We start from the raw sequence: 13,769 nt of genomic DNA on the forward strand, positions 1-13,769 counted from the left end.
CGGGGGAAAATAAAATGATAATAACAGGGTTATTATCGTTTTATTTTTCCTGTGGGCCTGCACTCCTCCGCCTTAGCGGAGGAGCCACCACTGTTTCTGATCCACTGGTAATAAAATCCAAAGAGTCCATGCAATGGTTGGAATGAGTGATACAAACGCTGATGACTAACACCGCAAATCATAGTGGGATATCACACATATTGCTAAAAAGGTCTCTGAATCCTTTTAGCAGAGCAGTCCCTGCAAGGGAGTGTTTTGAGCTGCACTGGGACTAACGTGAACTCTGCTCGATAATTGACTTGTCTGATAACTGAACGAGGTACACGCACACACACACACACATCAGCTTTCTCCCACCGCCTTCCTGATCGCAGCCTCTTTTGCAATCAGCGGCTCCAACAAAACCAGTAAGTAAAAAACAAAAAGGCAAGCAGATGTTATGCTGTTTTGATTAGAAAAGAATGCACTTCTGGGCACTGTATATATAGGAATTACGCTGTTTATACTCATTCTACATTTATATTGGTTGTGTTATCAATGGAAAGAATATAGATTTTTGTAGTTCAGGTTATTAATGTAACATGATGTCGCAATTTTGAGCAATTGAAACAAATAGAGAGCATGCCTTCGGACGAGGTCGTTTTCAGTACTCGGAAAAAAAGTGAAAATCAGATTGTTTTTAGTTTCGTGAAACAGTGAGAAAGAGTTTCACTTCCTTTCTAACATAAAGATTTCAGTCTGCCATCGGCTCAAACTTTCCTGGCCGCGCAAACATTCAGCGAGGCTCCCTTTATACATACTGCATGCATCATATTTTATTTAACATGTAATATGTTATTTCATTACTTTCCGAGGTTGTGCATCGTATTTTTGCCGCAGCAAAGTAACAATCACCACTGTTTGCAATTTGTCTCGGTACACGAAATATGAATAGTAATTTTTACTGCTGCAACGCAGCGTTCGACACTTCAAAAAGAAATTGAGGTTCTATTTAGTGCCATATTACATGGTTTTAAAGTGTGCTATTTCCTCAATTTACTATGGTGGCAGCTAGCGCTTTATTGAAGCTCCACACATTTCATTGATTCTTTCTGTTGTAAAACAACTGCGCCGTTTTCCAATTCTGAAAGAGTGCTAACAAACACTCCAGGGAAGGGGGGGGGGGGAGGGGGGGAGGTGCTCTCCGGGATCATAGGATACCACCTCGCTAATGCTGCATAACAACCACTGAGTACCCTGTACTCTTACCTCTGGAGGGACATCCAGGTCACTTTACTGACCTCTTTCCTAAAAACCCTTCAGGGCTTTTTTTTTTTTAGTAACCATCACACTGCTCCCTTATCAGGTCTCATCCTGGTCCCTATAAACCAGGATGGGCTCAACCATATTTCAGGGAGCACTTGAGATATTTTCATGATACCGAATCTATAACACCTATACAGTTTTTTAACCATACAAGAGCACTTTAACATAAAGAGATGGCCGGGTGCACCCTAGCTATTTTTCTTACATCATCTAGATCCCCATCGCCGAAAATATCTCAAGTGCTCCCTGAAATATGGTCGAGCCCATCCTGGTTTAATTGGACCAGGATGAGACCTGGTGATGAAGCATTACAGCAATAGGGTGTGTGAGGGTCATTGAAAAAACAATAGGTTAGTGTTGTAAAGCCCCAAAACAACAGCAAAACAAAATTCACCTACATAGCTCATCCTTTCAATAAGTACAATTATTCTGAAAGGTAACTAGCATTACCAGGGCAGTTGAGTCTTCAACACTTCAAACTTCCCTCAGGTCTCTTTGTCACCAGCACTGCTTCCAACCGTAAGAATGTGTCGCCTGATAGCATTCTCATCACCTTTCAGGATACTTTCAAAGAATATTACTCAGCTAACCCAATTTTCATTGACCCCATTTCCACATGTTAAAAGCTCAAAGGGTTGAGCACCTGCCTTGAAATCTATGGGCCACTGTTTTGAGTCCCAGAAGGACCCAATCACGCCCTCACTCTTGCCGTGTTAACAAAACCAGTTCTGCTATTTAGAAGTAGCACCTTTTTTAAAGTAATTAGATATATTTCACTTTGTCTTGTGATCTTTCTGCATACTCATGATTGTTTATCTCCTAGCAAGTGCGGGCAGGGAGGAAAAAGACCCTGAGCACACCCTCCAAAGTACATCACATAACCACAATGAGATACTTATGGAAAGAGAAGTTATAACCTCTAATTATCTCACAATATGATGCTGATGAGATTGTTCAAAAGATGTTCATATTATAAGAATGTGAGCCCCCACTCGCCTAGAAGTTGGCATGCTTCACCATAGGGCTCCTCCTCACATTGATAGTGATAGTTAGCACTGTGGGCTACAATCCTGGAAGACATGGAAGCTCTTGAGGTATTAAGTTAGAGTGCCTCAATGATGCCTTTTGTTTGGATGTAACTTTGATGAAAAGAGAGATGATAAAAATGTATGACCTACAAATAATTACCATTGACTACATGACTTCATTCTTGTCCCTGCAATTAAGATTAAAAATACAAGGGAATATTTTGGCCCTTTGGAGAGGCCGACATGTTTCTGCCCTAATCAATTCCCCAAGAGGAACCAATGGGCTTTCTTCTGGTCGTGTTCCTCTCTGAACACTGATCATTGAGTATAGTGAAGCAATGAAGGACCTATACAAATAAACAATTTCTTGGGTGGGTTAACAAAACACCATCCCACTGGAAACTAAGGGAAAGAAGAAATAAAAGGAGAGAAAAGAGTAAAAAAACTATTGCAAAAAATTATGTGGTTCTCCATGCTAGATGCTGAAAAAATGGTGGTTTTGCACACTTGCAAGTAACTAAGCAGAGATATAAAGCAAGGATGCAAACAGTGGGGAAAAGGCACTCAATTTAAGAGACTGTCAATCATGGTAAACACAGGGTAAGCTGCAGATGACCTTACCCCGCAATCAGGTATAAAATGCCTCAACACTTGAATATCCAGAAGCCTAAAAGACCTGGAGATCAATAGGTATGTTAATGAGACACGTTATGCCTTATATAAAAAAGAACATCTATGTGATATCACTGAGTACGATTATACATTATCCTCTTACTATCTATTAGAGATAAGGGAACATTTAAAATCTGTCTAACCTCAGTTTCGGTCAAATTGAAGTTTAAAATGTGGTCCAGGAAAATATTCCTGTAGCAAATTATAGTATTTATTTATATTGATAGAAAAAGAAGTATGTTGTGAAAAAGAAGGTTGACTTATGTTTGTGTATCTGAGCTAAATTAAAGAATACTGTAGTAGCGCTTTAGCGTTTATACCATTCCATTTTAAAATGTATTTTATGTATGCTTTTACCTTCTCACGTTATATATTTATGATAATGATAGCTCTATTTTATTGAACAGCTTATTGCACATCGACTGTAGCAGTGTATCTAGATGGATTGGTTGTATATATTTGCCTGTAATATGCTCTTGCATCAAATGAACTTTTTATATCTCTTTTTTACTTATTTAAAATGGTGTTTTTATAGCTTTTATGACGCGAGCTGTCGAAATAAAGCTTATACAACAAATAAAAGAATATTATTTACGTTTGTTTGTTACTGACTTGGGAGCATTAGAAAAGCACCATAGTTCAAGATTTGAGGTGCATATAGGATTTCTTGAGGCAGTCAGAGAAAAAAGTACAAATTGAAAACCCGACTACAGGAAGCGGTCTAGCATTGGTGAGCTTCAGTGAGGCATAGCTGCCTCAGGGATGCTCTGTCGATCCCCAGTTGGAGAGTCTCAGTTCCATCCTCACTTGCCTCTTGTTCCTAGCGTACTATACTTACTTCCAAATCTGCTATCTACAATAAAGTATGTCGGTCTCTCACCCTGAAGTGGGATCGTGCCACACTCCACACGCCGTCCTTCCAGGCTTCCCAGAGGACTTTTTAGGACATGTCAGACCCTGTGTTTAGCTCCAAAAAGGCTTTCAGCTCATACAACAGGTATTGCATTACCTGTCTGTCTACTAGAAGCCACACACTGAGCCGCCAGATCGGTCAGTGTTCGGGAGAAGGACCCTTCATCCAGGTCAGTATAGGTGAGTTGTCCGAAATCCCCCTAGGTAGGATATGTGCTTCTGTCATGTGGGCAAGGTCTGTGGCTTGGAGTAGGAGCATATCCAGGACTTTGCTTTAAGGGCTGCAGACAAATGAGCAGAGTGGAATCAGGAAGTATAAAAATCATGGAGGGTTGGAGCTTCACGCCATCACCTTTTCTCGCCAGCCCTGTGGATTACATCCCGGTCTCTATAATTTAACACCTTGACTGTCATGGGGTGGGGGAGACCTGAAGGGGGTTTTACTATCAATGAGTGGTGGATTCCCTCAATAACAAAACAGTGATAGCTTCTCCTTTGGGGTCCAAGTTACAATCCAGTCTACTAAAGCTTTCTTGGTGATGACCCATTTTGCGCACTCTGGAAAGCCTTTGAATTGTAGGTTGTTCCTGCATGCTCAATTCTCCGTGTCTTCTCCACTTTCCTCCAGGAGGTGTGATGCAGAAGTTAGGCAAGCCACCTCCATCTTAAGTACTTCTATGACATTTTATAGTTCATAGGTGCACCATTTTGCCATATTACGCTGTCCAAAGTGTGGCGGACGTCCTGGCACAAGAGATCTAAATCTGTCCCAATCTCCCCTGTCTTGGTCTCCAGCACTGTGCGCGAAGCTGGGATAGCTTGTAGGATCTCTGTAGCATCTGGAGGCCCCCCACACTGCTCAGCAGCTTCCTCTTCCCCCGGGTTTGCTATCTGACTGGAGGGATGTGAATTTGTTGATTCTTATTTGCCTCAAGTGCGTGGGCCCTCTTTTCACCATTCTGCCCCTCTCTGTCCAGTCTCTCCTCCCTTGTATCCCCGCTTGGCGCTCATAAAAATTCAGGGCTCTGCTGTCCTCTAGGTAGCTTATTACATGACAATGGGGTATGCCCAAAATACAGCTGGGCCTGGGCTAATTGTGGTATGTACAACAAGAGGTCCAACTGACTTATATGCTTTACAGAGAAAGACAAAAACCTAATAGGGCACCCAACAATTATTAAATTAAGCAATGTCCAAATAATCCTGGTTTGGAGAAGGAATTATATTTATGAATTCAATCAAACATTCACAATTTCAAAGGTTGCTCCAAAGTGAAAATGGTGAATAATGGCACCATGTCCTAGGGAAATCTGACCCTAAATGTCTGCTGCTCTTCGAAGTGGGGCATGCTTGAAGGCCAGCAATGCTAGCAGATGCAGGGTTGCACCACACTCTGGGCCCACCACATGAGATCTTATCTCCATTGCACCTTTTGTTTCCAAGCCATCCCATGACTTCCGGGGGCCACACTAAGGGTGCATGGTGCAGCTCCTCTGGTATGTGGGCTCTTTGATTCTGTCCACTGCTTAGTCCTGGAATCTCTGTCCGAAGCGCTCCTCTCAATCATAGCATGACATGTGGTTGCAGGTTCAGAGCTGCTTGCAGCCATGCTGCTTCCTTCTCTCTCCTTCCCCTGTCGCTACAGGTGGAGGGCATCTGGCCTGTTCCTCCACACTGACCCCTTGCTTCCAGGGGCAAGAAAGCTACCTGCAACCAGGATTGAGGTGGAGTCTTGTGCCGGGTGTCTTTGAGCTTGCTAGAGAATGAACGTCATCTTGGCCATCCCAGCCACTCCTCCGAAAGTACAAATTGTAAATGGTTAAGTGTTATTTGAAAACAAAGTTAGTGTGGAAGAGAGAAAAGAGAAGGATGACAAGAAAACCTCTGAGATTCTAAATATGCAATGTATATTCATGGATAAAGGGTAGGGGAAGCAATTTTAACAGATTAACATAAAGTGTGCTCGGAGGCTCCAGTGCAAGGATGTTTTTGTATGCTCAGGCAACTATCACTTTCCTGTTGCTTCTTTTCTCATAGCAATGAGGCTTTTTAATGAGACCCTCTTCTCGTCATTTTATATTGTTCCATAAAGCAGATGACTTCCAGTGGGAGTCACTTATTTATTTCATTTTGGGTCCCAAGCAGCATCCTTTCATCTCAGACTATGCAAACTGCCTGCACTGTATCCCTATTGCTAATTGGCCCATATCCAAATGCTACTAACTCTGTCACTGAGCTGTCTGAGGCATGTGCCCTGTCATTTTACAATCAATTTTTAAATGCTATGTTTTAGCTCCCTCCTTGTGCTTTGCTTCAACTGGCCTGTTAGTCTTGTTTGTTAAGTTGCCTTTGCTGTCTTTCACCCCACACCTAGCTTAACAATCAAAACAACTATATTTAATTCCATAACCTTACCTGTGCATTAATGTAATACTATGCCATCCTGTTTTAGAAGAGATTCTAGTACCCGGACACTGTTTATATTTCTGTTTTCATTCAAATTACAGCCAAACAGAGTCATGGAGATAAAAAACAAATTAGGAGATGGAAGAATACTTAGAGCTCGATAAAATGCAAGGAGTGTAGTAAATTGTCGTGGATCTGCTGGGCTAGGTCATGGTGAAGATTTCTACCTTAGGACTTAGATACTTTATGAACTTTTTGGAAGTTGAAAATCTCTAGCGGGACATAGCTGGAGGCTGTAGCTGATGAGAGAGATCGACAATGGAACAGATTTTGCTGCTGTAGAGCAGAATATAGCGTGAGATAACTTGAATTTAGGCCGACAGACAATGTACCTTGGGCAGATCGGCTGACTGGTAAGTCTTATTTGTTCTGCAGGCACATTTTGATGACATTTCTTCTAAGTCCCAAGTTTTAGGATTAGGCAGAATCTGTACCAACAGCACATCTACCTAGCGTCCAGGACCTGGGGGGGCATCATTGACTTTTGACAGGAAAACTGCGAGTGAGAGAAATTTAAATTCACACCCAGATAAGGGCCCTCCACTTATCATGCCTTTGTCCAGTGAAGATTTCTACCGTCAGACTTAGTCACTTTTTTAGAGCTCAGATTCTTCCTGTGGGAGCAACAGTAGCAACACACATTTGATGAATCTGCTAGGTAGGTTGATCCCAGTCCCATGTCAGGGCCACGTGTTATTTACGTCTGCTGAATAGCGTCACTTTGAAGTTAATTAAGTTCCTGGCCGAGGCCAGATGGTCCCTGAGTTGGAGAGACAGAAGACTTTCCCATACCCAAGGCCTTTGTCTCAGCTTTGGGAGCAAGGACACACCTCATCAGGGGAGCTATTCATCTCCTGAGTGACAGTTAGAAGCTCATATAAATGGTCTTCTAGTGGCTTTAGGTGGGTAACAGGCAGCTTTTTAAAAGTACCTGTTCTAAAATATTGATACTAAATCTGACTTTACCAATTAATTGGGTTTGCAATGAATAAGTCCAAGAATACATTTTGTAGCTGATTCCGAAGCATATATAGCAATTTTGATTGTTTTATTGCATCTCAAACCTTCCCTCTGGAACAGCTAACCCTGCTACTGTGAAAATAGCCTTTTGTGCGTTTTCACTGTAAGAACATGTTTAACAGTAAATCTTTACATGCCCTACTTTTAAATACCATGCACCCTGCCTTATGGGGATGTGATGCCAAATGAAGGGTGACTTATTAATATTTAAAAGGAGGGTTTTGGCCTGTCAAAAGGGATTACCTGATAGGTCGAATTTGCAGTCTGGAGCCTTCACCAGACTACAGCTAGCAGGCCTGTACTCATCTTCACTTTGTCAGTACAGTGGATGGGACAATGTGTGAGATTTAAATTAAAGGCCCTGGGCACACTGTGGTACCATATATTAGGGACTTATAGGTATGTTGAATATGTCATTCAGGGAAAGCCAATTTCATCATGTTGAAAAGGTGAGCAGTGGTAAAGAACACAGAGTTCTACAGCAAGCAAAACGAGTCAAGCCAAAAATCTGCGAAGATACCATTTGAAGGGATAATCTGGGGGATGCGCTCAACTTTCTAACACTGTTACCTATTCTAGGAGGTATAGTAAAATGGTGCTGCTTTCAGCAGTTGTTTTGGGTTTATTGAATATCTCCTGCATTGTGAGTTTGTCAGTGTCCTTGATTATTACAGGATTACTGAGAAAAAGTGTCTGAAGCTACTTATAACCACCACTTATGTTTCCAAAACCCATTTGCTCAGATTAATTATGGTCTTTTGTGTTTAGCATTTATGTCCTACAAATCTCATCCTCTGGGCTCAGCATAATGATGTGCGTCTTTATGGACTGTGCTTGGTAGTTGAGTTTGACTAATTTAGAGTGAGACTACTTGAGCAATAGTATGTGGAATGTGTTTGCAGGACCACCCACTGAACATCAAATGATAGAGGTTGCACTGTTACCAGTATTCACTCTGTGAGTCCCTTTTATATAGACTATTGCTATGACTGTGCTATGTTTTCAGTACACAAGACTACAATTTATGATACCCATGATAATTATTATCTCAAAATGTTGGGCAATGTTGAAGGCTGCATTTTGTTCTAAACTTTCTTTCTGTCACAGGTCATGATCTATATTTGTTGCACATTTGATCAACATGCTTTGTAGCTATAAATCAAACATGATTTACCATAATTATCTTTGCTTAGGTCTGTGAAACAGATGAGTTATGTTTGAAGAACATATTCTGTAAACACTGAGAGCTGACATGTAATAAATGTCTGTGGCTTCAGTCCAAGTTTGACGTGTACCACTCGGGTGCACTCAACAACAAATGCTGGCTGAAGACTGTGGTACATGTTTGTTATAGCTGCATGAGAAAACACCACAATTCAACCTGTTTATTGTGTTCTATCTTTAGTGAGCTTTCCATCTTGCTTATTGGCATAGTATATCCTTGAATAACTCATACGATTCACTGAAACAGCTTGTTTGAGGTGCAGGAATGAGTGCAATTGATTATTCGTGCTGTTACGTGCCATCCAGGTGCATCCTACTTGGGCTGTGAGCAGGAATTTAAGCCGGCAGGTATAAGCTATAGGGTCTACTGCCACAGACTATGGGCACTGTTGGTGAACCTATGTGATCAATATACCATAGAAAGAGACATAGACCGCTGCTTATCACATACACATTGTAAGCATAGACTTTGGGCATAGGATATTATCTATTTTTACAACACAAATACCACACGTACATCACATCTGCAATCTGCACTCCATGATCAAGGAACATGGACAACATCCTGCATCCATCGTTTGACTACACCTAAATGCAATGAAAATACAGTTCGGCTACAGGTTGTAGGTTGTCTTTACTCCTCAGGTGCATCAAGCATAAACTATGTTCGTGTGTAGACAAAGTCAATGATATATGGATATGTTTGTGTTTGATTGATCTTTGTTGTAAACCTTTATGATATATTTGTACTATTTGTATATGCCAGTTGAGGTGTATGAATTGTAGCACCTAATGATAGGATAAAGGAATGAAAGATATTTAGTAAAATATAATAAAAAAAACTGTTTGATATCTTGCTTGGCCCTTGGTTACACAGCTTTGCTGCAAGGCCATAGTTAAACTGAAGTTTGTTGTGACTAAGCTACTAATAGAAACTGCTGCCTGTCACCTGAAAATCACGAATTACATAAATGTCATAATATTCAACAGTTGAATATGAGCAATAGATACACCCTTGTGGATGAAACACCACGACCAACAAACAATCATTAGTAAGTCAAATCCTTGAACAGTGAACTAGGTGTCACTAGTCTATATAGAAGTATAGGTTATTTACTTTTAAGCTTTAACTAGTTCAATTTGAATAGAACAACCCTGTGTGCAAACTAAGTAAGGTGTCCATTTTATAATGAATCTATGATTAGAACATTGATAGTGACAAAGATCCCTCTCGAAGATGGCTTTACTGTAAATATAGAGTCAACTGATAAAGTAAACATATTTAATTACATTGAAGCAATGGAGCTGGATGCCCTTTGAGATCAAATAACTATTAAATAAGCGACAAGCTTCACCACTGCCCATCGGAGATAATAGTCCACCATAATATATATATCTATCTAACCCCTGCCCATTACCCATTAGATAAGCATTGGTATAGCGCGGAGAGACTCAGGCAGCTGAATTCATCCCCAGACTCCATTTGCCTCCACTCTATTGTTACCGGTAGTCTGAAAACTAACTGCAGGCATTGTTCATTTAGTCTCCGGCACTCTTCCCCCGCTAGCCCTGAGGCTGCTACATTAGATAACGTTTTTAAACTATTTTTATTAAACTGCCGATCTTTGCCTTAACACTCCATCGAATTGTCCATCTTGCTTACGGAGGAAGGCCCTGATGCCCTATTCCTTACTGAAACCTGGTTAAATACAGCCTCAGACCCTGATATAGTTCAGGCTCTCCCCCCTGGTTATTAAATTCAAAGGCTAGATCGGACAAATGGCAAGGGTGGTGGAATCGCCATTATTTGAAGAGTCATCTTATTTGTAGGACTTTTGGGAGCCACCTGCTTGATTGTGAAAACCTCAACTTTTCAATAGGACTTACACCCACATTAACCCTATCTGGGATCCTGATTTACTGTCCCCCAGATCCATAGGCCAATTTTGTAAGTCACTTTCAGAAATGTTCCCTAAACTAGCAAGTTCTACCGCAAATTTCACCATCCTCGGAGATTTTAATGTTCACTTTGATGACGTAACCTCTAAAGTCACATCTGAATTGTTCTTGGACGTAGCGGCCCTACAGCTTACTCAAAAAGTATTACATGCAACACATTCAAAAAGGCATCTCTTAGACCCCATCTTTTCTGGTCTGAGGGAGCTATCCTGTCAGACTCCAATCCCTATCCTGGGGTCAGATCTTTCCCTCATCCCCTTTTCCTGGTCTCCTATTCATGTCACTCCTCCAACTCGGCTCGTACAAACCAAGTCCCGCTGCTGGTCAAAACTTCTCTTAGATAATTGGATACCGGCACTGGAAAATTCTAAGACCGCCCCTAATGTTGATCTGGTGATGGCTAATGATAAATTTAACAACTGGATTAATGGTACACTAGATCTAATCCTTCCTAAAACAACCATCCAGCTGCACAAAGGACCTAACAAAGCAGCCTGGTATACCCCCAAACTTAGAGAATTAAAACAAATCTGTAAAAAGACAGAAAGAGGCTGGAGAAGGAATTTTTCCTCGGATAAGAAGAATGAATATAAGGAAGCCATCAAAATATATAAGACTGAAATCAAAAAAGCCCAGGCCCTATATTTTGAGGAGATCATAGCCTCAGCGGCAAACTCCCCCGTGAAACATTTCGAATCGTTAAGAAACTACTGAATGTCCCATCTCTCCCCGACTCCCCCGTAATTACAGACCAACGCTGCAACAAAATGGCAGAATATTTCCACAACAAAATTCAGACCATCTATGGATTCTTTTCCCCTACCAAAGGCCACAATTCCCCCATTTGTGACAATCTACGCCCAGGGAGTTAGGAACCTTGTTTAATAGCCTTCCCTTTAATGGACTATGACTGCTTCCTTACCACATCTGCCCATGTAAAAAGCGGATCACCCAATGACCCTGCCCCGCTTAGGATTCTTAACCAGGTGACAGAGGTAGTTAGCCCGGTCATTTTGGATCTGATCAACTCATCTATATCCTCTGGGGTGGTCCCCCCCCTGGAAAAAAGCTATGGTTAAAGCTCTCTTGAAGAAGACTACCCTAGACCCAGACTGTTTGGCCAACTACCGTCCAATTTCACTCCGACCGGGAATCAGCAAGATTCTGGAGAAACACGTAAATACCATACTCTCTGCCCATCTGGAATCTAATAATCTTCTCAATCCCACTCAAACAGGCTTCCGCCCTCGCCATGGCACGGAGATGGTTCTCCTGGCTGTCATGGAAGAATACAGAAAGATTCTCAACGCAGGAGGTGATTCTTTTGGATCTAAGTGCGGCCTTTGATACGGTCAATCATCGTATCCTGGTCGACCGACTCGGAGATCTGGGCGTGTCCGGAATAGCACTGACCTGGCTGAAGTCTTTCTTGGAAGGGAGATCTTTCCAGGTATTCGAGGGTGAGACTATTTCCAAACCGTGGCCCCTTCATTGTGGGGTTCCACAGGGTTCTTCCCTGAGCTCAACACTTTTCGATGCTTGTATGGCCCCTCTAGCGGACATTATATGGCCCTATGGAGTGAATATTGTGACACACGCTGATGACACACAGCTGGTGGTCTCACTTAACCACTCAGACTTGGCCTCCTCCTGCCTCTGTACCTGCCTTGAAGAAGTGGCTAAGTGGGTGAAACATTCTCACCTGAAGCTAAATGGCGACAAAATGGAGCTTATGCTCCTTGGCAATCCATCACTCTTTAGAGCAAATACGATGTGGCCATCTGCAATGGGATCGGCACCCATCCCCAAGTCAAAGATAAAAAGTTTGGGGTTCTGGCTGGACTCAGACCTTAGTCTCAAAGTCCAGACCAGAAAGGTAGTTGCCTCTTGCTTTGGCATTCTAAGGATGCTGCGTAAAGTGCTACCACTGCTTCCCTTTCAGGCTAAGAACCTTGCGGTGCAAGCACTCATTCTGTCACGCCTGGACTACGGCAATGTACTGTATCTTGGTGCTCCGAGTGTGGTCTTTGCCAAACTTCAAATGATTCAGAACTGTGCGGCAAGAATTCTTATGGGAACCCCCAACCGGCAGTCTGCTAAACCCGCCATGAAAACTCTTCATTGGCTACCTATCTGGGAGAGAGTCCACTTTAAAGCCCTATGTATTACTCATAGGTTGCTTGGAGGGAGTGGACCTAAGATCATCTCCTCCCTGGCCAAACCATACCGGGCCAACAGGCCTTTACGCTCAAACGAACAACATTTGGTTTTCGGTCCAAGGATCAAGAGAGTCAGAAATGGGGGCCGGCTTTTCTCCTATAATGCCGCCAAGCTTCGGAACTCCCTTCCCCTTCAGCTACGAAGGGAGACCAACCACCTGACCTTTCGCAAGTTGTTGAAAACGTGGCTTTTCCCCAAATGAGTCTCAGAAGCGTCAGTCATTCTTTAGCACTGGGATTCCCATGGGTAGCCATGCGCTTTAAAAATGTCACTTCATTCATTCATTCATTCATTCATTCATTCATTCATTCATTCATTCATTCAGCACTTGCAATTGTAAATGGAATAACGATTTAGTAAGCCTCGGTGTAGCAAAGCAGCGCTATAGATGATGAATATATACTCCAAAGTTTTAAAATCTATGCATATATTAAATTCTGTTCTAAACACATCCGGCCTTATTCACAAATGTAAACTAACACTTTTGTGTAAGTTTACGATTGTTTACTATTCCCAAAGGTATTTTACTAGTAGTAGCTTTTCGACTGCGGAGTCTCGACACATAAAATGATCAGACTGTCCCATCTTTTATGTACAAAGACTCCGAGGTCATAAAGATACTATTACTAAAATACCTTTGTGAGTAGCGAACAATCGTAAACTTACACAAAAGCGTCAGTTCACCTTTGTGAGTCAGGCCCATACTGTTTATTATATGTATTGATCGAAACACCATACCGGCAGACTAATGGTATATTTTCCATTGCCGGAGAGCTGGATTCTGCACTTTGTAATGCCCTTGAAGCATAATCTACAGCCACATTCCTCCTTCACTTTCTTGCATTAGTAACTACCTAAATCAATGGTTGCCAAATACCATTACTATAATTATTTTACAATGTGTTTCAAAAGGTTTGAATTGATGCGCTGTTAATATTCTCTTTCAATCCTTTAAAGTCTTAC

The 13,769-nt window shown here is 41.8% G+C and overlaps 1 protein-coding gene across 6 annotated transcripts in view; it reads left to right on the top strand.

The window, feature by feature from the left end:
* The window catches only part of SLC2A9 (solute carrier family 2 member 9), a 2,222,556-nt gene that overhangs the window by 619,835 nt on the left and 1,588,952 nt on the right, over positions 1 to 13,769 (top strand). For 3 of the 6 annotated variants that reach the window (XM_085642422.1, XM_085642423.1, XM_085642421.1), the window contains exon 1: positions 236 to 407. The exons of the other annotated variants lie outside the window; for them this stretch is intronic. The gene's annotated coding sequence lies outside the window, so the exon portion shown is untranslated. Of the gene's footprint in view, positions 1 to 235; positions 408 to 13,769 lie in introns of those variants that run through there. 6 annotated transcript variants of the gene reach the window in all.

The sequence above is a fragment of the Triturus cristatus genome, chromosome 2_2 (genome assembly GCF_964204655.1).
Source record: "Triturus cristatus chromosome 2_2, aTriCri1.1, whole genome shotgun sequence".
In the NCBI taxonomy this organism is placed as follows: domain Eukaryota; kingdom Metazoa; phylum Chordata; class Amphibia; order Caudata; family Salamandridae; genus Triturus; species Triturus cristatus.